This window comes from Astatotilapia calliptera, chromosome 3 (assembly GCF_964374335.1).
Source record: "Astatotilapia calliptera chromosome 3, fAstCal68.1, whole genome shotgun sequence".
NCBI lineage: Eukaryota > Metazoa > Chordata > Actinopteri > Cichliformes > Cichlidae > Astatotilapia > Astatotilapia calliptera.
In genome coordinates, this window is record NC_137424.1 from 23,694,179 (window position 1) to 23,716,506 (window position 22,328).

At 58.1% G+C, this 22,328-nt stretch overlaps 9 non-coding genes and 1 pseudogene across 9 annotated transcripts; all 10 read right to left on the reverse strand.

The window, feature by feature from the left end:
• Positions 1–468: 468 nt before the first annotated feature.
• Positions 469–587, reverse strand: LOC145426483 (5S ribosomal RNA). The gene has a single exon (XR_013907193.1). It is a non-coding gene; the product is annotated as a 5S ribosomal RNA (ribosomal RNA).
• Positions 588–1,683: 1,096 nt separating this feature from the next.
• LOC145427075 (5S ribosomal RNA) lies at positions 1,684–1,802 on the reverse strand. Its single transcript, XR_013907799.1, has one exon. It is a non-coding gene; the product is annotated as a 5S ribosomal RNA (ribosomal RNA).
• A 1,095-nt stretch (positions 1,803–2,897) lies between these two features.
• LOC145426760 (5S ribosomal RNA) lies at positions 2,898–3,016 on the reverse strand. Its single transcript, XR_013907476.1, has one exon. It is a non-coding gene; the product is annotated as a 5S ribosomal RNA (ribosomal RNA).
• A 1,880-nt stretch (positions 3,017–4,896) lies between these two features.
• LOC145427313 (5S ribosomal RNA) lies at positions 4,897–5,015 on the reverse strand (annotated as a pseudogene).
• A 1,926-nt stretch (positions 5,016–6,941) lies between these two features.
• LOC145426680 (5S ribosomal RNA) lies at positions 6,942–7,060 on the reverse strand. Its single transcript, XR_013907391.1, has one exon. It is a non-coding gene; the product is annotated as a 5S ribosomal RNA (ribosomal RNA).
• Positions 7,061–9,929: 2,869 nt separating this feature from the next.
• LOC145427722 (5S ribosomal RNA) lies at positions 9,930–10,048 on the reverse strand. The gene has a single exon (XR_013908264.1). It is a non-coding gene; the product is annotated as a 5S ribosomal RNA (ribosomal RNA).
• Positions 10,049–10,908: 860 nt separating this feature from the next.
• LOC145426560 (5S ribosomal RNA) lies at positions 10,909–11,027 on the reverse strand. Its single transcript, XR_013907270.1, has one exon. It is a non-coding gene; the product is annotated as a 5S ribosomal RNA (ribosomal RNA).
• A 2,910-nt stretch (positions 11,028–13,937) lies between these two features.
• Positions 13,938–14,056, reverse strand: LOC145427723 (5S ribosomal RNA). The gene has a single exon (XR_013908265.1). It is a non-coding gene; the product is annotated as a 5S ribosomal RNA (ribosomal RNA).
• A 1,174-nt stretch (positions 14,057–15,230) lies between these two features.
• LOC145427725 (5S ribosomal RNA) lies at positions 15,231–15,349 on the reverse strand. The gene has a single exon (XR_013908267.1). It is a non-coding gene; the product is annotated as a 5S ribosomal RNA (ribosomal RNA).
• Positions 15,350–19,143: 3,794 nt separating this feature from the next.
• Positions 19,144–19,262, reverse strand: LOC145427847 (5S ribosomal RNA). Its single transcript, XR_013908389.1, has one exon. It is a non-coding gene; the product is annotated as a 5S ribosomal RNA (ribosomal RNA).
• Between the last annotated feature and the right edge of the window lie 3,066 nt (positions 19,263–22,328).

Below are 22,328 nucleotides of genomic sequence, written 5' to 3' on the forward strand. Positions count from 1 at the left end.
GATGTGGTGTAAGTGGCCTCAGCCAGAACCACAGGCCCTGGTGTAGTGTAAGTGGCCTCAGCCAGTGCCACAGGCCCTGGTGTGGTGTAAGTGGCCTGAGCAAGAGCCACAGACCCTGGTGTGGTGTAATTGGCCTCAATAGCAACTAATGCCCTGGTGTGGTGTAGGTGGCCTCAGCCAGCAGCCACAGGCCCTGGTGTGGTGTAAGTGGCCTCAGCCAGCAGCCACAGGCCCTGGTGTGGTGTAAGTGGCCTCAGCCAGAGCCACAGGCCCTGATGTGGTGTAAGTGGCCCCAGCCGGTCACTCAGGCCCTGGTGTGGTGTAGGTGGCATCAGCTAGCAGCACAAGACATTGGAAAAAAGCCAAAAGCAGTGTCGTTAATGTGCCCTCATTAATGGGCAGCTGCTTTTGGTCTTTTAATACACCCCTTCTCTGGATCAAAAGCAGTTCAATGACATGAAAATGAAAGGCTTACAGCACCAGGTATTCCCAGGCAGTCTCCCATCCAAGTACTAACCAAGCCCAGCCCTGCTTAGCTTCCGAGATCAGACGAGGTCGGGCGTGCTCAGGGTGGTATGGCCGTAAGCTGCTGGCCCCAGCACAATGTCTCAATTTATGGATTCAAGTGATTAGGTGGCAAGTACCTGAAGTTACGAAGACAATCCTATAACCATAACTGCATGTTTGCATAATACCCTAACCCAAAGGCTCAGTTTGGCATTTATCCAACAGCACAGGCCCTGGATTGTTGAAGATGGCTTCTGGAACCAGCACAGGGCCTGGTGTGTTGTACATGGCCACAGCTAGCAGCACAGGGCCTGGTTGGGTGAAGATGGCCTCGGCCAGAAGCACAGGGTCTGGTGTGATATGAGTGGCCTGAGCAAGAGCCACAGGCCCTGGTGTGGTGTAAGTGGCCTCAGCCAGCAGCCACAGGCCCTGGTGTGGTGTAAGTGGCCTCAGCCAGCAGCCACAGGCCCTGGTGTGGTGTAAGTGGCCTCAGCCAGTGCCACAGGCCCTGGTGTGGTGTAATTGGCCTCAATAGCAACTAAGGCCCTGGTGTGGTGTATGTGGCCTCAGCCAGCAGCCACAGGCCCTGGTGTGGTGTACATGGCCACAGCCAGCAGCCACAGGCCCTGGTGTGGTGTAAGTGGCCTCAATAGCAACTAAGGCCCTGGTGTGGTGTAAGTGGCCTCAGCCAGCAGCCACAGGCCTTGGTGTGGTGTAAGTCGCCTCATCCAGCAGCCACAGGCCCTGGTGTGGTGTAAGTGGCCTCAGCCAGCAGCCACAGGCCCTGGTGTGGTGTAAGTGGCCTCAGCCAGTGCCACAGGCCCTGGTGTGGTGTAAGTGGCCTGAGCAAGAGCCACAGACCCTGGTGTGGTGTAATTGGCCTCAATAGCAACTAATGCCCTGGTGTGGTGTAAGTGGCCTCAGCCAGCAGCCACAGGCCCTGGTGTGGTGTAAGTGGCCTCAGCCAGCAGCCACAGGCCCTGATGTGGTGTAAGTGGCCCCAGCCGGTCACTCAGGCCCTGGTGTGGTGTAGGTGGCATCAGCTAGCAGCACAAGACATTGGAAAACAGCCAAAAGCAGTGTCGTTAATGTGCCCTCATTAATGGGCAGCTTCTTTTGGTCTTTTAATACACCCCTTCTCTGGATCAAAAGCGGTTCAATGACATGAAAAAGAAAGGCTTACAGCACCAGGTATTCCCAGGTAGTCTCCCATCCAAGTACTAACCAAGCCCAGCCATGCTTATCTTCCGAGATCAGACGAGGTCGGGCGTGCTCAGGGTGGTATGGCCGTAAGCTGCTGGCCCCAGCACAATGTCTCAATTTATGGATTCAACTGATTAGGTGGCAAGTACCTGAAGTTACGAAGACAATCCTTTAACCATACCTGCATGTTTGCATAATACCCTAACCCAAAGGCTCAGTTTAGCATTTATCTAACAGCACAGGCCCTGGATTGTTGAAGATGGCCTCAGGAACAAGCACAGGGCCTGGTGTGTTGTACATGGCCACAGCAAGAAGCACAGGGCCTGGTTTGGTGAAGATGGCCTCGGCCAGAAGCACAGGGCCTGGTGTGGTATGAGTGGCCTGAGCAAGAGCCACAGGCCCTGGTGTGGTGTAAGTGGCCTGAGCAAGAGCCACAGGCCCTGGTGTGGTGTAAGTGGTCTCAGCCAGCAGCCACAGGCCCTGGTGTGGTGTAGGTGGCCTCAGCCAGCAGCCACAGGCCCTTGTGTGGTGTAAGTGGCCTCAGCCAGCAGCCACAGGCCCTGGTGTGGTGTAAGTGGCCTGAGCAAGAGCCACAGACCCTGGTGTGGTGTAATTGGCCTCAATAGCAACTAAGGCCCTGGTGTGGTGTAGGTGGCCTCAGCCAGCAGCCACAGGCCTTGGTGTGGTGTAAGTGGCCTCAGCCAGAGCCACAGGCCCTGATGTGGTGTAAGTGGCCCCAGCCGGTCACTTAGGCCCTGGTGTTGTGTAGGTGGCATCAGCTAGCAGCCACAGGCCCTGGTGTGGTGTAAGTGGCCTCAGCCAGAGCCACAGACCCTGATGTGGTGTAATTGGCCTCAATAGCAACTAAGGCCCTTGTGTGGTGTAGGTGGCCTCAGCCAGCAGCCACAGGCCCTGGTGTGGTGTAAGTGGCCTCAGCCAGCAGCCACAGGCCCTGGTGTGGTGTAAGTGGCCTCAGCCAGAGCCACAGGCCCTGATGTGGTGTAAGTGGCCCCAGCCGGTCACTCAGGCCCTGGTGTGGTGTAGGTGGCATCAGCTAGCAGCACAAGACATTGGAAAAGAGCCAAAAGCAGTGTCGTTAATGTGCCCTCATTAATGGGCAGCTGCTTTTGGTCTTTTAATACACCCCTTCTCTGGATCAAAAGCGGTTCAATGACATGAAAATGAAAGGCTTACAGCACCAGGTATTCCAAGGAAGTCTCCCATCCAAGTACTAACCAAGCCCAGCCCTGCTTAGCTTCCGAGATCAGACGAGGTCGGGCGTGCTCAGGGTGGTATGGCCGTAAGCTGCTGGCCCCAGCACAATGTCTCAATTTATGGATTCAAGTGATTAGGTGGCAAGTACCTGGAGTTACGAAGACAATCCTATAACCATACCCGCATGTTTGCATAATACCCTAACCAAAAGGCTCAGTTTAGCATTTATCCAACAGCACAGGCCCTGGATTGTTGAAGATGGCCTCAGGAACCAGAACAGGGCCTGGTGTGTTGTACATGGCCACAGCTAGCAGCACAGGGCCTGGTTTGGTGAAGATGGCCTCGGCCAGAAGCACAGGGCCTGGTGTGATATGAGTGGCCTGAGCAAGAGCCACAGGCCCTGGTGTGGTGTAAGTGGCCTGAGCAAGAGCCACAGGCCCTGGTGTGGAGTAAGTGGCCTGAGCAAGAGCCACAGGCCCTGGTGTGGTGTAAGTGGCCTGAGCAAGAGCCACAGGCCCTGGTGTGGTGTAATTGGCCTCAATAGCAACTAAGGCCCTGGTGTGGTGTATGTGGCCTCAGCCAGCAGCCACAGGCCCTGGTGTGGTGTAAGTGGCCTGAGAAGCAAATAAGGCCGTATTGTGGTGTATGTGGCCTCAGCCAGGAGCCACAGGCCCTGGTGTGGTGTAAGTGGCCTGAGCAAGAGCCACAGACCCTGGTGTGGTGTAAGTGGCCTCAGCCAGCAGCCACAGGCCTTGGTGTGGTGTAAGTCGCCTCAGCCAGAAGCCACAGGCACTGGTGTGGTGTAAGTGGCCTCAGCCAGCAGCCACAGGCCCTGGTGTGGTGTAAGTGGCCTCATCCAGAGCCACAGGCCCTGGTGTGGTGTAAGTGGCCTCAGAAGCAAATAAGGCCGTGGTGTGGTGTAAGTGGCCTCAGCCAGAAGCCACAGGCACTGGTGTGGTGTAAGTGGCCTCAGCCAGCAGCCACAGGCCCTGGTGTGGTGTAAGTGACTTCAGCCAGTGCCACAGGCCCTGGTGTGGTGTAAGTGGCCTGAGCAAGAGCCACCGACCCTGGTGTGGTGTAATTGGCCTCAATAGCAACTAATGCCCTGGTGTGGTGTAGGTGGCCTCAGCCAGCAGCCACAGGCCCTGGTGTGGTGTAAGTGGCCTCAGCCAGTGCCACAGGCCCTGGTGTGGTGTAAGGGGCCTCAATAGCAACTAATGCCCTGGTGTGGTGTAAGTGGCCTCAGCCAACAGCCACAGGCACTGCTGTGGTGTAAGTGCCCTCAGCCAGCAGACATAGGCCCTGGTGTGGTGTAAGTGGCCTCAGCCAGCAGCCACAGGCCCTGGTGTGGTGTAAGTGGCCTCAGCCAGCAGCCACAGGCCATGGTGTGGTGTAAGTGGCCTCAGCCAGCAGCCACAGGCCCTGGTGTGGTGTAAGTGGCCTCAGCCAGTGCCACAGGCCCTGGTGTGGTGTAAGTGGCCTGAGCAAGAGTCACAGACCCTGGTGTGGTGTAATTGGCCTCAATAGCAACTAATGCCCTGGTGTGGTGTAGGTGGCCTCAGCCAGCAGCCACAGGCCCTGGTGTGGTGTAAGTGGCCTCAGCCAGCAGCCCCAGGCCCTGGTGTGGTGTAAGTGGCCTGAGCAAGAGCCACAGACCCTGGTGTGGTGTAATTGGCCTCAATAGCAACTAATGCCCTGGTGTGGTGTAAGTGGCCTCAGCCCGCAGCCACAGGCCCTGGTGTGGTGTAAGTGGCCTCAGCCAGCAGCCACAGGCCCTGATGTGGTGTAAGTGGCCCCAGCCGGTCACTCAGGCCCTGGTGTGGTGTAGGTGGCATCAGCTAGCAGCACAAGACATTGGAAAACAGCCAAAAGCAATGTCGTTAATGTGCCCTCATTAATGGGCAGCTGCTTTTGGTCTTTTAATACACCCCTTCTCTGGATCAAAAGCGGTTCAATGACATGAAAATGAAAGGCTTATAGCACCAGGTATTCCCAGGCAGTCTCCCATCCAAGTACTAACCAAGCCCAGCCCTGCTTAGCTTCCGAGATTAGACGAGGTCGGGCGTGCTCAGGGTGGTATGGCCGTAAGCTGCTGGCCCCAGCACAATGTCTCAATTTATGGATTCAACTGATTAGGTGGCAAGTACCTGAAGTTACGAAGACAATCCTTTAACCATACCTGCATGTTTGCATAATACCCTAACCCAAAGGCTCAGTTTAGCATTTATCTAACAGCACAGGCCCTGGATTGTTGAAGATGGCCTCAGGAACCAGCACAGGGCCTGGTGTGTTGTACATGGCCACAGCAAGAAGCACAGGGCCTGGTTTGGTGAAGATGGCCTCGGCAAGAAGCGCAGGGCCTGGTGTGATGTGAGTGGCCTGAGCAAGAGCCACAGGCCCTGGTGTGGTGCAAGTGGCCTCAGCCAGAAGCCACAGGCACTGGTGTGGTGTAAGTGGCCTCAGCCAGCAGCCACAGGCCCTGGTGTGGTGTAAGTGGCCTCAGCCAGCAGCCACAGGCCCTGGTGTGGTGTAAGTGGCCTCAGCCAGCAGCCACAGGCCCTGGTGTGGTGTAAGTGGCCTCAGCCAGCAGCCACAGGCCCTGGTGTGGTGTAAGTGGCCTCAGCCAGAGCCACAGGCCCTGGTGTAGTGTAAGTGGCCTCAGCCAGTGCCACAGGCCCTGGTGTGGTGTAAGTGGCCTGAGCAAGAGCCACAGACCCTGGTGTGGTGTAATTGGCCTCAATAGCAACTAATGCCCTGGTGTGGTGTAGGTGGCCTCAGCCAGCAGCCACAGGCCCTGGTGTGGTGTAAGTGGCCTCAGCCAGTGCCACAGGCCCTGGTGTGGTGTAAGGGGCCTCAATAGCAACTAATGCCCTGGTGTGGTGTAAGTGGCCTCAGCCAGCAGCCACTGGCACTGGTGTGGTGTAAGTGGCCTCAGCCAGCAGCCACAGGCCCTGGTGTGGTGTAAGTGGCCTCAGCCAGCAGCCACAGGCCCTGGTGTGGTGTAAGTGGCCTGAGCCAGCAGCCACAGGCCCTGGTGTGGTGTAAGTGGCCTCAGCCAGAAGCCACAGGCCCTGGTGTGGTGTAAGTGCCCTCAGCCAGCAGCCACAGGCCCTGGTGTGGTGTAAGTGACCTCAGCCAGCAGCCACAGGCCCTGGTGTGGTGTAAGTGGCCTCAGCTAGCAGCCACAGGCCCTGGTGTGGTGTAAGTGGCCTCAGCCAGTGCCACAGGCCCTGGTGTGGTGTAAGTGGCCTGAGCAAGAGTCACAGACCCTGGTGTGGTGTAATTGGCCTCAATAGCAACTAATGCCCTGGTGTGGTGTAGGTGGCCTCAGCCAGCAGCCACAGGCCCTGGTGTGGTGTAAGTGGCCTCAGCCAGTGCCACAGGCCCTGGTGTGGTGTAAGTGGCCTGAGCAAGAGCCACAGGCCCTGGTGTGGTGTAAGTGGCCTCAGCCAGCAGCCACAGGCCCTGGTGTGGTGTAAGTGGCCTGAGCAAGAGCCACAGGCCCTGGTGTGGTGTAAGTGGCCTCAGCCAGAAGCCACAGGCACTGGTGTGGTGTAAGTGCCCTCAGCCAGCAGCCACAGGCCCTGGTGTGGTGTAAGTGACCTCAGCCAGCAGCCACAGGCCCTGGTGTGGTGTAAGTGGCCTCAGCCAGCAGCCACAGGCCCTGGTGTGGTGTAAGTGGCCTCAGCCAGTGCCACAGGCCCTGGTGTGGTGTAAGTGGCCTGAGCAAGAGTCACAGACCCTGGTGTGGTGTAATTGGCCTCAATAGCAACTAATGCCCTGGTGTGGTGTAGGTGGCCTCAGCCAGCAGCCACAGGCCCTGATGTGGTGTAAGTGGCCCCAGCCGGTCACTCAGGCCCTGGTGTGGTGTAGGTGGCATCAGCTAGCAGCACAAGACATTGGAAAAGAGCCAAAATCAATGTCGTTAATGTGCCCTCATTAATGGGCAGCTGCTTTTGGTCTTTTAATACACCCCTTCTCTGGATCAAAAGCGGTTCAATGACATGAAAATGAAAGGCTTACAGCACCAGGTATTCCCAGGTAGTCTCCCATCCAAGTACTAACCAAGCCCAGCCCTGCTTAGCTTCCGAGATCAGACGAGGTCGGGCATGCTCAGGGTGGTATGGCCGTAAGCTGCTGGCCCCAGCACAATGTCTCAATTTATGGATTCAACTGATTAGGTGGCAAGTACCTGAAGTTACGAAGACAATCCTTTAACCATACCTGCATGTTTGCATAATACCCTAACCCAAGGGCTCAGTTTAGCATTTATCTAACAGCACAGGCCCTGGATTGTTGAAGATGGCCTCAGGAACCAGCACAGGGCCTGGTGTGTTGTACATGGCCACAGCTAGCAGCACAGGGCCTGGTTTGGTGAAGATGGCCTCGGCCAGAAGCGCAGGGCCTGGTGTGATGTGAGTGGCCTGAGCAAGAGCCACAGGCCCTGGTGTGGTGTAAGTGGCCTCAGCCAGAAGCCACAGGCACTGGTGTGGTGTAAGTGGCCTCAGCCAGCAGCCACAGGCCCTGGTGTGGTGTAAGTGGCCTCAGCCAGCAGCCACAGGCCCTGGTGTGGTGTAAGTGGCCTCAGCCAGCAGCCACAGGCCCTGGTGTGGTGTAAGTGGCCTCAGCCAGCAGCCACAGGCCCTGGTGTGGTGTAAGTGGCCTCAGCCAGAGCCACAGGCCCTGGTGTAGTGTAAGTGGCCTCAGCCAGTGCCACAGGCCCTGGTGTGGTGTAAGTGGCCTGAGCAAAAGCCACAGACCCTGGTGTGGTGTAATTGGCCTCAATTGCAACTAATGCCCTGTTGTGGTGTATGTGGCCTCAGCCAGCAGCCACAGGCCCTGGTGTGGTGTAAGTGGCCTCAGCCAGTGCCACAGGCCCTGGTGTGGTGTAAGGGGCCTCAATAGCAACTAATGCCCTGGTGTGGTGTAAGTGGCCTCAGCCAGCAGCCACAGGCACTGGTGTGGTGTAAGTGGCCTCAGCCAGCAGCCACAGGCCCTGGTGTGGTGTAAGTGGCCTCAGCCAGCAGCCACAGGCCCTGGTGTGGTGTAAGTGGCCTGAGCCAGCAGCCACAGGCCCTGGTGTGGTGTAAGTGGCCTCAGCCAGAAGCCACAGGCACTGGTGTGGTGTAAGTGCCCTCAGCCAGCAGCCACAGGCACTGGTGTGGTGTAAGTGACCTCAGCCAGTGCCACAGGCCCTGGTGTGGTGTAAGTGGCCTGAGCAAGAGCCAAAGACCCTGGTGTGGTGTAATTGGCCTCAATAGCAACTTATGCCCTGGTGTGGTGTAAGTGGCCTCAGCCAGCAGCCACAGGCCCTGGTGTGGTGTAAGTGGCCTCAATAGCAACTAATGCCCTGGTGTGGTGTAAGTGGCCTCAGCCAGCAGCCACAGGCCCTGGTGTGGTGTAAGTGGCCTCAGCCAGCAGCCACAGGCCCTGGTGTGGTGTAAGTGGCCTGAGCAAGAGCCACAGACCCTGGTGTGGTGTAATTGGCCTCAATAGCAACTAATGCCCTGTTGTGGTGTATGTGGCCTCAGCCAGCAGCCACAGGCCCTGGTGTGGTGTAAGTGGCCTCAGCCAGTGCCACAGGCCCTGGTGTGGTGTAAGGGGCCTCAATAGCAACTAATGCCCTGGTGTGGTGTAAGTGGCCTCAGCCAGCAGCCACAGGCACTGGTGTGGTGTAAGTGGCCTCAGCCAGCAGCCACAGGCCCTGGTGTGGTGTAAGTGACCTCAGCCAGCAGCCACAGGCCCTGGTGTGGTGTAAGTGGCCTCAGCCAGCAGCCACAGGCCCTGGTGTGGTGTAAGTGGCCTGAGCCAGCAGCCACAGGCCCTGGTGTGGTGTAAGTGGCCTCAGCCAGAAGCCACAGGCACTGGTGTGGTGTAAGTGCCCTCAGCCAGCAGCCACAGGCCCTGGTGTGGTGTAAGTGACCTCAGCCAGTGCCACAGGCCCTGGTGTGGTGTAAGTGGCCTGAGCAAGAGCCACAGGCCCTGGTGTGGTGTAAGTGGCCTCAGCCAGCAGCCACAGGCCTTGGTGTGGTGTAAGTGGCCTGAGCAAGAGTCACAGACCCTGGTGTGGTGTAATTGGCCTCAATAGCAACTAATGCCCTGGTGTGGTGTAGGTGGCCTCAGCCAGCAGCCACAGGCCCTGGTGTGGTGTAAGTGGCCTCAGCCAGTGCCACAGGCCCTGGTGTGGTGTAAGTGGCCTGAGCAAGAGCCACAGGCCCTGGTGTGGTGTAAGTGGCCTCAGCCAGCAGCCACAGGCCTTGGTGTGGTGTAAGTGGCCTGAGCAAGAGCCACAGGCCCTGGTGTGGTGTAAGTGGCCTCAGCCAGAAGCCACAGGCACTGGTGTGGTGTAAGTGCCCTCAGCCAGCAGCCACAGGCCCTGGTGTGGTGTAAGTGACCTCAGCCAGCAGCCACAGGCCCTGGTGTGGTGTAAGTGGCCTCAGCCAGCAGCCACAGGCCCTGGTGTGGTGTAAGTGGCCTCAGCCAGTGCCACAGGCCCTGGTGTGGTGTAAGTGGCCTGAGCAAGAGTCACAGACCCTGGTGTGGTGTAATTGGCCTCAATAGCAACTAATGCCCTGGTGTGGTGTAGGTGGCCTCAGCCAGCAGCCACAGGCCCTGGTGTGGTGTAAGTGGCCTCAGCCAGTGCCACAGGCCCTGGTGTGGTGTAAGTGGCCTGAGCAAGAGCCACAGACCCTGGTGTGGTGTAATTGGCCTCAATAGCAACTAATGCCCTGGTGTGGTGTAAGTGGCCTCAGCCAGCAGCCACAGGCCCTGGTGTGGTGTAAGTGGCCTCAGCCAGCAGCCACAGGCCCTGATGTGGTGTAAGTGGCCCCAGCCGGTCACTCAGGCCCTGGTGTGGTGTCGGTGGCATCAGCTAGCAGCACAAGACATTGGAAAACAGCCAAAAGCAATGTCGTTAATGTGCCCTCATTAATGGGCAGCTGCTTTTGGTCTTTTAATACACCCCTTCTCTGGATCAAAAGCGGTTCAATGACATGAAAATGAAAGGCTTACAGCACCAGGTATTCCCAGGTAGTCTCCCATCCAAGTACTAACCAAGCCCAGCCCTGCTTAGCTTCCGAGATCAGACGAGGTCGGGCGTGCTCAGGGTGGTATGGCCGTAAGCTGCTGGCCCCAGCACAATGTCTCAATTTATGGATTCAACTGATTAGGTGGCAAGTACCTGAAGTTACGAAGACAATCCTTTAACCATACCTGCATGTTTGCATAATACCCTAACCCAAAGGCTCAGTTTAGCATTTATCTAACAGCACAGGCCATGGATTGTTGAAGATGGCCTCAGGAACCAGCACAGGGCCTGGTGTGTTGTACATGGCCACAGCTAGCAGCACAGGGCCTGGTTTGGTGAAGATGGCCTCGGCCAGAAGCGCAGGGCCTGGTGTGATGTGAGTGGCCTGAGCAAGAGCCACAGGCCCTGGTGTGGTGTAAGTGGCCTCAGCCAGAAGCCACAGGCCCTGGTGTGGTGTAAGTGGCCTCAGCCAGCAGCCACAGGCCCTGGTGTGGTGTCAGTGGCCTCAATAGCAACTAATGCCCTGGTGTGGTGTAAGTGGCCTCAGCCAGCAGCCACAGGCCCTGGTGTGGTGTAAGTGGCTTGAGCAAGAGCCACAGACCCTGGTGTGGTGTAATTGGCCTCAATAGCAACTAAGGCCCTGGTGTGGTGTAGGTGGCCTCAGCCAGCAGCCACAGGCCCTGGTGTGGTGTAAGTGGCCTCAGCCAGCAGCCACAGGCCCTGGTGTGGTGTAAGTGGCCTCAGCCAGCAGCCACAGGCCCTGATGTGGTGTAAGTGGCCCCAGCCGGTCACTCAGGCCCTGGTGTGGTGTAGGTGGCATCAGCTAGCAGCACAAGACATTGGAAAACAGCCAAAAGCAATGTCGTTAATGTGCCCTCATTAATGGGCAGCTGCTTTTGGTCTTTTAATACACCCCTTCTCTGGATCAAAAGTGGTTCAGTGACATGAAAATGAAATGCTTACAGCACCAGGTATTCCCAGGCGGTCTCCCATCCAAGTACTAACCAAGTCCAGCCCTGCTTAGCTTCCGAGATCAGACGAGGTCGGGCGTGCTCAGGGTGGTATGGCCGTAAGCTGCTGGCCCCAGCACAATGTCTCAATTTATGGATTCAACTGATTAGGTGGCAAGTACCTGAAGTTACGAAGACAATCCTTTAACCATACCTGCATTTTTGCATAATACCCTAACCCAAAGGCTCAGTTTAGCATTTATCTAACAGCACAGGCCCTGGATTGTTGAAGATGGCCTCAGGAACCAGCACAGGGCCTGGTGTGTTGTACATGGCCACAGCAAGCAGCACAGGGCCAGGTTTGGTGAAGATGGCCTCGGCCAGAAGCACAGGGTCTGGTGTGATATGAGTGGCCTGAGCAAGAGCCACAGGCCCTGGTGTGGTGTAAGTGGCCTCAGCCAGAAGCCACAGGCCCTGGTGTGGTGTAGGTGGCCTCAGCCAGCAGCCACAGGCCCTTGTGTGGTGTAAGTGGCCTCAGCCAGCAGCCACAGGCCCTGGTGTGGTGTAAGTGGCCTCAGCCAGCAGCCACAGGCCCTGGTGTGGTGTAATTGGCCTCAATAGCAACTAAGGCCCTGGTGTGGTGTAAGTGGCCTCAGCCAGCAGCCACAGGCCCTGGTGTGGTGTAAGTGGCCTCAGCCAGTGCCACAGGCCCTGGTGTGGTGTAAGGGGCCTCAATAGCAACTAATGCCCTGGTGTGGTGTAAGTGGCCTCAGCCAGCAGCCACAGGCACTGGTGTGGTGTAAGTGCCCTCAACAAGCAGCCACAGGCCCTGGTGTGGTGTAAGTGGCCTCAGCCAGCAGCCACAGGCCCTGGTGTGGTGTAAGTGGCCTCAGCCAGCAGCCACAGGCCCTGGTGTGGTGTAAGTGGCCTCAGCCAGCAGCCACAGGCCCTGGTGTGGTGTAAGTGGCCTCAGCCAGAGCCACAGGCCCTGGTGTAGTGTAAGTGGCCTCAGCCAGTGCCACAGGCCCTGGTGTGGTGTAAGTGGCCTGAGCAAAAGCCACAGACCCTGGTGTGGTGTAATTGGCCTCAATTGCAACTAATGCCCTGTTGTGGTGTATGTGGCCTCAGCCAGCAGCCACAGGCCCTGGTGTGGTGTAAGTGGCCTCAGCCAGTGCCACAGGCCCTGGTGTGGTGTAAGGGGCCTCAATAGCAACTAATGCCCTGGTGTGGTGTAAGTGGCCTCAGCCAGCAGCCACAGGCACTGGTGTGGTGTAAGTGGCCTCAGCCAGCAGCCACAGGCCCTGGTGTGGTGTAAGTGGCCTCAGCCAGCAGCCACAGGCCCTGGTGTGGTGTAAGTGGCCTGAGCCAGCAGCCACAGGCCCTGGTGTGGTGTAAGTGGCCTCAGCCAGAAGCCACAGGCACTGGTGTGGTGTAAGTGCCCTCAGCCAGCAGCCACAGGCACTGGTGTGGTGTAAGTGACCTCAGCCAGTGCCACAGGCCCTGGTGTGGTGTAAGTGGCCTGAGCAAGAGCCAAAGACCCTGGTGTGGTGTAATTGGCCTCAATAGCAACTTATGCCCTGGTGTGGTGTAAGTGGCCTCAGCCAGCAGCCACAGGCCCTGGTGTGGTGTAAGTGGCCTCAGCCAGTGCCACAGGCCCTGGTGTGGTGTAAGGGGCCTCAATAGCAACTAATGCCCTGGTGTGGTGTAAGTGGCCTCAGCCAGCAGCCACAGGCACTGGTGTGGTGTAAGTGGCCTCAGCCAGCAGCCACAGGCCCTGGTGTGGTGTAAGTGGCCTCAGCCAGCAGCCACAGGCCCTGGTGTGGTGTAAGTGGCCTGAGCCAGCAGCCACAGGCCCTGGTGTGGTGTAAGTGGCCTCAGCCAGAAGCCACAGGCACTGGTGTGGTGTAAGTGCCCTCAGCCAGCAGCCACAGGCCCTGGTGTGGTGTAAGTGACCTCAGCCAGCAGCCACAGGCCCTGGTGTGGTGTAAGTGGCCTCAGCCAGCAGCCACAGGCCCTGGTGTGGTGTAAGTGGCCTCAGCCAGTGCCACAGGCCCTGGTGTGGTGTAAGTGGCCTGAGCAAGAGTCACAGACCCTGGTGTGGTGTAATTGGCCTCAATAGCAACTAATGCCCTGGTGTGGTGTAGGTGGCCTCAGCCAGCAGCCACAGGCCCTGGTGTGGTGTAAGTGGCCTCAGCCAGTGCCACAGGCCCTGGTGTGGTGTAAGTGGCCTGAGCAAGAGCCACAGGCCCTGGTGTGGTGTAAGTGGCCTCAGCCAGCAGCCACAGGCCTTGGTGTGGTGTAAGTGGCCTGAGCAAGAGCCACAGGCCCTGGTGTGGTGTAAGTGGCCTCAGCCAGAAGCCACAGGCACTGGTGTGGTGTAAGTGCCCTCAGCCAGCAGCCACAGGCCCTGGTGTGGTGTAAGTGACCTCAGCCAGCAGCCACAGGCCCTGGTGTGGTGTAAGTGGCCTCAGCCAGCAGCCACAGGCCCTGGTGTGGTGTAAGTGGCCTCAGCCAGTGCCACAGGCCCTGGTGTGGTGTAAGTGGCCTGAGCAAGAGTCACAGACCCTGGTGTGGTGTAATTGGCCTCAATAGCAACTAATGCCCTGGTGTGGTGTAGGTGGCCTCAGCCAGCAGCCACAGGCCCTGGTTTGGTGTAAGTGGCCTCAGCCAGTGCCACAGGCCCTGGTGTGGTGTAAGTGGCCTGAGCAAGAGCCACAGACCCTGGTGTGGTGTAATTGGCCTCAATAGCAACTAATGCCCTGGTGTGGTGTAAGTGGCCTCAGCTAGCAGCCACAGGCCCTGGTGTGGTGTAAGTGGCCTCAGCCAGCAGCCACAGGCCCTGATGTGGTGTAAGTGGCCCCAGCCGGTCACTCAGGCCCTGGTGTGGTGTCGGTGGCATCAGCTAGCAGCACAAGACATTGGAAAACAGCCAAAAGCAATGTCGTTAATGTGCCCTCATTAATGGGCAGCTGCTTTTGGTCTTTTAATACACCCCTTCTCTGGATCAAAAGCGGTTCAATGACATGAAAATGAAAGGCTTACAGCACCAGGTATTCCCAGGTAGTCTCCCATCCAAGTACTAACCAAGCCCAGCCCTGCTTAGCTTCCGAGATCAGACGAGGTCGGGCGTGCTCAGGGTGGTATGGCCGTAAGCTGCTGGCCCCAGCACAATGTCTCAATTTATGGATTCAACTGATTAGGTGGCAAGTACCTGAAGTTACGAAGACAATCCTTTAACCATACCTGCATGTTTGCATAATACCCTAACCCAAAGGCTCAGTTTAGCATTTATCTAACAGCACAGGCCATGGATTGTTGAAGATGGCCTCAGGAACCAGCACAGGGCCTGGTGTGTTGTACATGGCCACAGCTAGCAGCACAGGGCCTGGTTTGGTGAAGATGGCCTCGGCCAGAAGCGCAGGGCCTGGTGTGATGTGAGTGGCCTGAGCAAGAGCCACAGGCCCTGGTGTGGTGTAAGTGGCCTCAGCCAGAAGCCACAGGCACTGGTGTGGTGTAAGTGGCCTCAGCCAGCAGCCACAGGCCCTGGTGTGGTGTAAGTGGCCTCAGCCAGAGCCACAGGCCCTGGTGTGGTGTAAGTGGCCTCAGCCAGTGCCACAGGCCCTGGTGTGGTGTAAGTGGCCTGAGCAAGAGCCAAAGACCCTGGTGTGGTGTAATTGGCCTCAATAGCAACTTATGCCCTGGTGTGGTGTAAGTGGCCTCAGCCAGCAGCCACAGGCCCTGGTGTGGTGTAAGTGGCCTCAGCCAGCAGCCACAGGCCCTGGTGTGGTGTAAGTGGCCTGAGCAAGAGCCACAGGCCCTGGTGTGGTGTAAGTGGCCTCAGCCAGAAGCCACAGGCACTGGTGTGGTGTAAGGGGCCTCAATAGCAACTAATGCCCTGGTGTGGTGTAAGTGACCTCAGCCAGCAGCCACAGGCCCTGGTGTGGTGTAAGTGGCCTCAGCCAGCAGCCACAGGCCCTGGTGTGGTGTAAGTGGCCTCAGCCAGTGCCACAGACCCTGGTGTGGTGTAATTGGCCTCAATAGCAACTAATGCCCTGGTGTGGTGTAAGTGGCCTCAGCCAGCAGCCACAGGCCCTGGTGTGGTGTAAGTGGCCTCAGCCAGCAGCCACAGGCCCTGATGTGGTGTAAGTGGCCCCAGCCGGTCACTCAGGCCCTGGTGTGGTGTAGGTGGCATCAGCTAGCAGCACAAGACATTGGAAAACAGCCAAAAGCAATGTCGTTAATGTGCCCTCATTAATGGGCAGCTGCTTTTGGTCTTTTAATACACCCCTTCTCTGGATCAAAAGCGGTTCAATGACATGAAAATGAAAGGCTTACAGCACCAGGTATTCCCAGGTAGTCTCCCATCCAAGTACTAACCAAGCCCAGCCCTGCTTAGCTTCCGAGATCAGACGAGGTCGGGCGTGCTCAGGGTGGTATGGCCGTAAGCTGCTGGCCCCAGCACAATGTCTCAATTTATGGATTCAACTGATTAGGTGGCAAGTACCTGAAGTTACGAAGACAATCCTTTAACCATACCTGCATGTTTGCATAATACCCTAACCCAAAGGCTCAGTTTAGCATTTATCTAACAGCACAGGCCCTGGATTGTTGAAGATGGCCTCAGGAACCAGCACAGGGCCTGGTGTGTTGTACATGGCCACAGCTAGCAGCACAGGGCCTGGTTTGGTGAAGATGGCCTCGGCCAGAAGCGCAGGGCCTGGTGTGATATGAGTGGCCTGAGCAAGAGCCACAGGCCCTGGTGTGGTGTAAGTGGCCTGAGCAAGAGCCACAGGCCCTGGTGTGGTGTAAGTGGCCTCAGCCAGCAGCCACAGGCCCTGGTGTGGTGTAAGTGGCCTCAGCCAGAGCCACAGGTCCTGGTGTGGTGTAAGTGGCCTCAGCCAGTGCCACAGGCCCTGGTGTGGTGTAAGTGGCCTCAGCCAGAAGCCACAGGCCCTGGTGTGGTGTAAGTGGCCTCAGCCAGCAGCCACAGGCCCTGGTGTGGTGTAATTGGCCTCAGCCAGAGCCACAGGTCCTGGTGTGGTGTAAGTGGCCTCAGCCAGTGCCACAGGCCCTGGTGTGGTGTAAGTGGCCTGAGCAAGAGCCACAGACCCTGGTGTGGTGTAATTGGCCTCAATAGCAACTAATGCCCTGGTGTGGTGTAGGTGGCCTCAGCCAGCAGCCACAGGCCCTGGTGTGGTGTAAGTGGCCTCAATAGCAACTAATGCCCTGGTGTGGTGTAAGTGGCCTCAGCCAGCAGCCACAGGCCCTGGTGTGGTGTAAGTGGCCTCAGCCAGAGCCACAGGTCCGGGTGTGGTGTAAGTGGCCTCAGCCAGAGCCACAGGTCCTGGTGTGGTGTAAGTGGCCTCAGCCAGTGCCACAGGCCCTGGTGTGGTGTAAGTGGCCTCAGCCAGCAGCCACAGGCCCTGGTGTGGTGTAAGTGGCCTCAGCCAGCAGCCACAGGCCCTGGTGTGGTGTAAGTGGCCTCAGCCAGCAGCCACAGGCCCTGGTGTGGTGTAAGTGGCCTCAGCCAGCAGCCACAGGCCCTGGTGTGGTGTAAGTGGCCTCAGCCAGAGCCACAGGTCCTGGTGTGGTGTAAGTGGCCTCAGCCAGTGCCACAGGCCCTGGTGTGGTGTAAGTGGCCTGAGCAAGAGCCACAGACCCTGTTGTGGTGTAATTGGCCTCAATAGCAACTAAGGCCCTGGTGTGGTGTAGGTGGCCTCAGCCAGCAGCCACAGGCCCTGGTGTGGTGTAAGTGGCCTCAGCCAGCAGCCACAGGCCCTGGTGTGGTGTAAGTGGCCTCAGCCAGCAGCCACAGGCCCTGGTGTGGTGTAAGTGGCCTCAGCCAGCAGCCACAGGCCCTGGTGTGGTGTAAGTGGCCTCAGCCAGAGCCACAGGCCCTGGTGTAGTGTAAGTGGCCTCAGCCAGTGCCACAGGCCCTGGTGTGGTGTAAGTGGCCTGAGCAAGAGCCACAGACCCTGGTGTGGTGTAATTGGCCTCAATAGCAACTAATGCCCTGGTGTGGTGTAGGTGGCCTCAGCCAGCAGCCACAGGCCCTGGTGTGGTGTAAGTGGCCTCAGCCAGTGCCACAGGCCCTGGTGTGGTGTAAGGGGCCTCAATAGCAACTAATGCCCTGGTGTGGTGTAAGTGGCCTCAGCCAGCAGCCACAGGCACTGGTGTGGTGTAAGTGCCCTCAGCCAGCAGCCACAGGCCCTGGTGTGGTGTAAGTGGCCTCAGCCAGCAGCCACAGGCCCTGGTGTGGTGTAAGTGGCCTCAGCCAGCAGCACAGGCCCTGGTGTGGTGTAAGTGGCCTGAGCAAGAGCCACAGGCCCTGGTGTGGTGTAAGTGGCCTCAGCCAGAAGCCACAGGCACTGGTGTGGTGTAAGTGCCCTCAGCCAGCAGCCACAGGCCCTGGTGTGGTGTAAGTGACCTCAGCCAGCAGCCACAGGCCCTGGTGTGGTGTAAGTGGCCTCAGCCAGCAGCCACAGGCCCTGGTGTGGTGTAAGTGGCCTCAGCCAGTGCCACAGGCCCTGGTGTGGTGTAAGTGGCCTGAGCAAGAGTCACAGACCCTGGTGTGGTGTAATTGGCCTCAATAGCAACTAATGCCCTGGTGTGGTGTAGGTGGCCTCAGCCAGCAGCCACAGGCCCTGGTGCGGTGTAAGTGGCCTCAGCCAGTGCCACAGGCCCTGGTGTGGTGTAAGTGGCCTGAGCAAGAGCCACAGACCCTGGTGTGGTGTAATTGGCCTCAATAGCAACTAATGCCCTGGTGTGGTGTAAGTGGCCTCAGCCAGCAGCCACAGGCCCTGGTGTGGTGTAAGTGGCCTCAGCCAGCAGCCACAGGCCCTGATGTGGTGTAAGTGGCCCCAGCCGGTCACTCAGGCCCTGGTGTGGTGTAGGTGGCATCAGCTAGCAGCACAAGACATTGGAAAACAGCCAAAAGCAATGTCGTTAATGTGCCATCATTAATGGGCAGCTGCTTTTGGTCTTTTAATACACCCCTTCTCTGGATCAAAAGCGGTTCAATGACATGAAAATGAAAGGCTTACAGCACCAGGTAGTCTCCCATCCAAGTACAAACCAAGCCCAGCCCTGCTTAGCTTCCGAGATAAGACGAGGTCGGGCGTGCTCAGGGTGGTATGGCCGTAAGCTGCTGGCCCCAGCACAATGTCTCAATTTATGGATTCAACTGATTAGGTGGCAAGTACCTGAAGTTACGAAGACAATCCTTTAACCATACCTGCATGTTTGCATAATACCCTAACCCAAAGGCTCAGTTTAGCATTTATCTAACAGCACAGGCCATGGATTGTTGAAGATGGCCTCAGGAACCAGCACAGGGCCTGGTGTGTTGTACATGGCCACAGCTAGCAGCACAGGGCCTGGTTTGGTGAAGATGGCCTCGGCCAGAAGCGCAGGGCCTGGTGTGATGTGAGTGGCCTGAGCAAGAGCCACAGGCCCTGGTGTGGTGTAAGTGGCCTCAGCCAGAAGCCACAGGCACTGGTGTGGTGTAAGTGGCCTCAGCCAGCAGCCACAGGCCCTGGTGTGGTGTAAGTGGCCTCAGCCAGCAGCCACAGGCCCTGGTGTGGTGTAAGTGGCCTCAGCCAGCAGCCACAGGCCCTGGTGTGGTGTAAGTGGCCTCAGCCAGAGCCACAGGCCCTGGTGTGGTGTAAGTGGCCTCAGCCACTGCCACAGGCCCTGGTGTGGTGTAAGTGGCCTGAGCAAGAGCCAAAGACCCTGGTGTGGTGTAATTGGCCTCAATAGCAACTAATGCCCTGGTGTGGTGTAGGTGGCCTCAGCCAGCAGCCACAGGCCCTGGTGTGGTGTCAGTGGCCTCAATAGCAACTAATGCCCTGGTGTGGTGTAAGTGGCCTCAGCCAGCAGCCACAGGCCCTGGTGTGGTGTAAGTGGCTTGAGCAAGAGCCACAGACCCTGGTGTGGTGTAATTGGCCTCAATAGCAACTAAGGCCCTGGTGTGGTGTAGGTGGCCTCAGCCAGCAGCCACAGGCCCTGGTGTGGTGTAAGTGGCCTCAGCCAGCAGCCACAGGCCCTGGTGTGGTGTAAGTGGCCTCAGCCAGCAGCCACAGGCCCTGGTGTGGTGTAGGTGGCATCAGCTAGCAGCACAAGACATTGGAAAACAGCCAAAAGCAATGTCGTTAATGTGCCCTCATTAATGGGCAGCTGCTTTTGGTCTTTTAATACACCCCTTCTCTGGATCAAAAGTGGTTCAGTGACATGAAAATGAAATGCTTACAGCACCAGGTATTCCCAGGCGGTCTCCCATCCAAGTACTAACCAAGCCCAGCCCTGCTTAGCTTCCGAGATCAGACGAGGTCGGGCGTGCTCAGGGTGGTATGGCCGTAAGCTGCTGGCCCCAGCACAATGTCTCAATTTATGGATTCAACTGATTAGGTGGCAAGTACCTGAAGTTACGAAGACAATCCTTTAACCATACCTGCATTTTTGCATAATACCCTAACCCAAAGGCTCAGTTTAGCATTTATCTAACAGCACAGGCCCTGGATTGTTGAAGATGGCCTCAGGAACCAGCACAGGGCCTGGTGTGTTGTACATGGCCACAGCAAGCAGCACAGGGCCAGGTTTGGTGAAGATGGCCTCGGCCAGAAGCACAGGGTCTGGTGTGATATGAGTGGCCTGAGCAAGAGCCACAGGCCCTGGTGTGGTGTAAGTGGCCTCAGCCAGAAGCCACAGGCCCTGGTGTGGTGTAGGTGGCCTCAGCCAGCAGCCACAGGCCCTTGTGTGCTGTAAGTGGCCTCAGCCAGCAGCCACAGGCCCTGGTGTGGTGTAAGTGGCCTCAGCCAGCAGCCACAGGCCCTGGTGTGGTGTAATTGGCCTCAATAGCAACTAAGGCCCTGGTGTGGTGTAAGTGGCCTCAGCCAGCAGCCACAGGCCCTGGTGTGGTGTAAGTGGCCTCAGCCAGTGCCACAGGCCCTGGTGTGGTGTAAGGGGCCTCAATAGCAACTAATGCCCTGGTGTGGTGTAAGTGGCCTCAGCCAGCAGCCACAGGCACTGGTGTGGTGTAAGTGCCCTCAACAAGCAGCCACAGGCCCTGGTGTGGTGTAAGTGGCCTCAGCCAGCAGCCACAGGCCCTGGTGTGGTGTAAGTGGCCTCAGCCAGCAGCCACAGGCCCTGGTGTGGTGTAAGTGGCCCAAGCAAGAGCCACAGGCCCTGGTGTGGTGTAAGTGGCCTCAGCCAGAAGCCACAGGCACTGGTGTGGTGTAAGTGCCCTCAGCCAGCAGCCACAGGCCCTGGTGTGGTGTAAGTGACCTCAGCCAGCAGCCACAGGCCCTGGTGTGGTGTAAGTGGCCTCAGCCAGCAGCCACAGGCCCTGGTGTGGTGTAAGTGGCCTCAGCCAGTGCCACAGGCACTGGTGTGGTGTAAGTGGCCTGAGCAAGAGTCACAGACCCTGGTGTGGTGTAATTGGCCTCAATAGCAACTAATGCCCTGGTGTGGTGTAGGTGGCCTCAGCCAGCAGCCACAGGCCCTGGTGTGGTGTAAGTCGCCTCAGCCAGTGCCACAGGCCCTGGTGTGGTGTAAGTGGCCTGAGCAAGAGCCACAGACCCTCGTGTGGTGTAATTGGCCTCAATAGCAACTAATGCCCTGGTGTGGTGTAAGTGGCCTCAGCCAGCAGCCACAGGCCCTGGTGTGGTGTAAGTGGCCTCAGAAGCAAATAAGGCCGTATTGTGGTGTATGTGGCCTCAGCCAGGAGCCACAGGCCCTGGTGTGGTGTAAGTGGCCTGAGCAAGAGCCACAGACCCTGGTGTGGTGTAAGTGGCCTCAGCCAGCAGCCACAGGCCTTGGTGTGGTGTAAGTGGCCTCAGCCAGAAGCCACAGGCACTGGTGTGGTGTAAGTGGCCTCAGCCAGCAGCCACAGGCCCTGGTGTGGTGTAAGTGGCCTGAGCAAGAGCCACAGGCCCTGGTGTGGTGTAATTGGCCTCAATAGCAACTAAGGCCCTGGTGTGGTGTAATTGGCCTCATCCAGAGCCACAGGCCCTGGTGTGGTGTAAGTGGCCTCAGAAGCAAATAAGGCCGTGGTGTGGTGTAAGTGGCCTCAGCCAGAAGCCACAGGCACTGGTGTGGTGTAAGTGGCCTCAGCCAGCAGCCACAGGCCCTGGTGTGGTGTAAGTGACTTCAGCCAGTGCCACAGGCCCTGGTGTGGTGTAAGTGGCCTGAGCAAGAGCCACCGACCCTGGTGTGGTGTAATTGGCCTCAATAGCAACTAATGCCCTGGTCTGGTGTAGGTGGCCTCAGCCAGCAGCCACAGGCCCTGGTGTGGTGTAAGTGGCCTCAGCCAGTGCCACAGGCCCTGGTGTGGTGTAAGGGGCCTCAATAGCAACTAATGCCCTGGTGTGGTGTAAGTGGCCTCAGCCAACAGCCACAGGCACTGGTGTGGTGTAAGTGCCCTCAGCCAGCAGCCATAGGCCCTGGTGTGGTGTAAGTGGCCTCAGCCAGCAGCCACAGGCCCTGGTGTGGTGTAAGTGGCCTGAGCAAGAGCCACAGGCACTGGTGTGGTGTAAGTGCCCTCAGCCAGCAGCCACAGGCCCTGGTGTGGTGTAAGTGGCCTCAGCCAGCAGCCACAGGCCCTGGTGTGGTGTAAGTGGCCTCAGCCAGCAGCCACAGGCCATGGTGTGGTGTAAGTGGCCTCAGCCAGCAGCCACAGGCCCTGGTGTGGTGTAAGTGGCCTCAGCCAGCAGCCACAGGCCCTGGTGTGGTGTAAGTGGCCTCAGCCAGAGCCACAGGCCCTGGTATAGTGTAAGTGGCCTCAACCAGTGCCACAGGCCCTGGTGGGGTGTAAGTGGCCTGAGCAAGAGCCACAGACCCTGGTGTGGTGTAATTGGCCTCAATAGCAACTAATGCCCTGGTGTGGTGTAGGTGGCCTCAGCCAGCAGCCACAGGCCCTGGTGTGGTGTAAGTGCCCTCAGCCAGCAGCCACAGGCACTGGTGTGGTGTAAGTGCCCTCAGCCAGCAGCCACAGGCCCTGGTGTGGTGTAAGTGGCCTCAGCCAGCAGCCACAGGCCATGGTGTGGTGTAAGTGGCCTCAGCCAGCAGCCACAGGCCCTGGTGTGGTGTAAGTGGCCTCAGCCAGTGCCACAGGCCCTGGTGTGGTGTAAGTGGCCTGAGCAAGAGTCACAGACCCTGGTGTGGTGTAATTGGCCTCAATAGCAACTAATGCCCTGGTGTGGTGTAGGTGGCCTCAGCCAGCAGCCACAGGCCCTGGTGTGGTGTAAGTGGCCTCAGCCAGTGCCACAGGCCCTGGTGTGGTGTAAGTGGCCTGAGCAAGAGCCACAGGCCCTGGTGTGGTGTAAGTGGCCTCAGCCAGAAGCCACAGGCACTGGTGTGGTGTAAGTGCCCTCAGCCAGCAGCCACAGGCACTGGTGTGGTGTAAGTGACCTCAGCCAGCAGCCACAGGC